Source organism: Octodon degus, unplaced genomic scaffold (genome assembly GCF_000260255.1).
Source record: "Octodon degus isolate 3935 unplaced genomic scaffold, OctDeg1.0 scaffold00024, whole genome shotgun sequence".
NCBI classification, from domain to species: Eukaryota; Metazoa; Chordata; class Mammalia; order Rodentia; family Octodontidae; genus Octodon; species Octodon degus.
Genome location: NW_004524600.1, coordinates 35,872 through 38,800, shown reverse-complemented (window position 1 = coordinate 38,800; position 2,929 = coordinate 35,872).

The window sequence follows — 2,929 nt, the reverse complement described above, 5'->3', positions numbered from 1 at the left end:
CCTTTGTGTCTCTCTGGGAAGATGTTCTGCTCCTGAATCAGCTGGGTGAGTCTTGCCTCTAGCCTCATTGCAGGGAGTTCTGCTGAAGATTTCCCTGCTGGGCCTGCAACCTGGGTCAAATGAGGATCCTATGGCCTGGGTCATCTCACTCACTCGCCGGGCCTTCGCTCTGCGTCTGTTCAGGATCCCGCAGCCTCGGTTGTCTGACTCACTCATTGGGCCTGCGCTCTTCCAGATCCTTCTTGCCTTGAGCAAGGAAGTTACTGGAGGCTTCAGTCCATACTCAGCTGGGTCCAACACAGAGCAACACACAGCAGAAAGCAACCTTTCATGGTGGAGGCAAAGAGTAAGAACCCCGTCATTTTTCTAATCTCTATTTTTTTATCAATGTCTTCTTTAGAAGCAGTTATAAATTCTTTTCTGCAGTGTTTTTTCAGATTGGGTTTCCTCCCTTTGTTTCTGTAGTTGATTCTTTACTTCAGATGCAATGAGTTCTGAGAATTCTTTTTTTTATTTCAGAAAAAAATTAGGCTCTGAGTTCCTCTATAACTTTCTGCTGTTGCTTATTTACTACCGATGTTATTAATTCATACATTTGAACCAAGTTAGTGTCCTCTGCACTTTTTCTGCGTGGACATTGGGTTTCCTCCATATGTTTCTGCATTTGATTCTTTACTGCAGATGTTATTAATTCAGAAATTTCTTTTTTATTTCCAATCTGAGTTCCTCTATACCTTTCTGCAGTTCTGAGGTTGCATTTTGTTCCTTCTCGTCATTTTATGCAGTACTGTCTTCTGAGCTTTGTTGTAGATGTTTTTTGCAGTTATAACCTTAGCATGTACCAAACTTCAGGTTCAGATCTACAAAGTCTGGATTTATCCAGCTGTGCCTTGCTTGGGTCTGGCTGCTGTGCTCAGCTCCCTCCTGCTGCTGCTCTTGGGGGTGAATCTGTTGTGCCCTCTGCAAGATTTTCTGCTCCTGGACTAGCTGGGTGGTTCTATCTTCTACACTTTCTGTGGGGATTGCAGCTGCAGGGTTTCAGCCCAGGCCTGTATGCCAAGACTGAGCTGAGCCTGGATGGGACAAGTTGGAGTAGTGAGGAGAGGCAACTCTCCCACACACGCACCAGGCCTGGGCTAGGACTAGATCTGGGGGTCTCTGGAGCGCAACAGAAATTCCTACTTGGCAAGTGGGGTGGGAGAGGTGCAGCGGAGTGTTGGGGGGCATCCCTAGGGGTGGAAGAGAGTCTTACCCACGCTGCCCCTAGGCTGGGACCAGTAGTAGGTCCTGCCAGCGCAGTGTAGTCAAAAGCTCTCCCACACACTCACTGGGCCCGGGCTAGGACTGGGTCTGGGGGTTTCCCTCCTATTACTTTGTGCAGTGAAATTTTGTATTGTTTCTAACACAAAATCACTATTTTGCATTCTTTTAAAAAACATTTAAATCTGAAAAGAATGTGCTTTGGATGGGCAAATACTAAAATGTCATACTTAAATCAACTAACTACAATCTCAGTATTTCTTGGGCTTTAGAATTCTCTTCCTTACCTTTCTCTTAAAGTACCTTGCATGTTTTCAAATGGGTTTGCTTAGGCCAAGATAAAATTTAAACATGTGCACATATTAACCAACTAAAACTTTGGAATCTTGAAGCCTGAGTGTTATTTCTAGTCATTGATTAGATAAGTATCAGATACACTTTCCTCTAGATGATAAGAACAAATGTCTGTGTGGCTAAAGCACTGTGGGAGAGATCTCATAAACAGTCTTAGAGGATCGAGGCATAAAGAAATATAGTGATTTTCTTCCAAGTTTCACTCCAATATAGTGATTGTTACTGAGTCAACTCTGGTAAGAGTGTCTAAAATTCTGAAAGAATATACATACAGGCTTAAAGACTAAGTAGAAAGGCAATGGTGTCATCTAAAATACTTCTTAAATAATTCATTTCAGTAAAATTTTATGTACTTAGCTTTCAAATAAAGCAATATTTCTTCCATGGCTCACTTTCATTCCACTTTAGACAAAAGGTACACAAATTTAACTAACTGAAGTCAAGAATTCATATCAATTTAAGAATTCCCAGTTTTAGTCTAACAAATATTTAACATACAAAATTCTACTTAAAATGATTAGAAAATCGCAGTTACTGATAAATATTAACAAACATTAATATGATTGGGGAAAGCGTACTACATGGTACCTTGTTAAGGAGGTCATCTTTCAGTGTTGGGAGATGGAGGCTCAGAGACAAAAAAGGCAAAATACAACTAAAAAGTTTCTTCCTACCTTTTTCTGATTATAAAGATCTCAAATTAAAAAAAACATAGTCTTAATAACTTCCTTTGCCCATGTCCTTCCTATATTCTTTATAGTCTGACTTATTCATGTTTATCAAACAGTTCAATGTCCTTCTGTCAATTATAAGCCGATACTAAAGCCACTATATGATTATATTAAGTTGGATAACATTTTGCAAAGAACAGTGTTAGTATCTGTGGTGGCGCTTGGCTGTCAAAGTAAATAACACTCTGATAACATGACTTATGTTGCAAGATTTGTGTTTGTCACACACAGGCTGAAATGGACAATTCTAATCCACAACCTACAGTTCCAATCCACTTCCATGCTATTAAATCTACAACTAAAGCAGAACAATTCCACTTAAATATGGTACTTCAATACCACTAGATGCTACATTGCTGATTTAAAACTCTGGTTTATTAATCACTTAATTAAAATTTAGGAATGGTCTCCTCAGACAAATCACCTCTGCTGAGGTTGTCTTGTGTGTTTCTTGGACTTACTGAAAACCACAGGAATGTTACAGGAAAGACGTATGAAATTGACAAAAGAAGAGAATTATACAGCTTGATTTTTTAAAAAGTTACCAGCTGCCTGCAAAACCAACCCAGCACAATTTGGGGGGG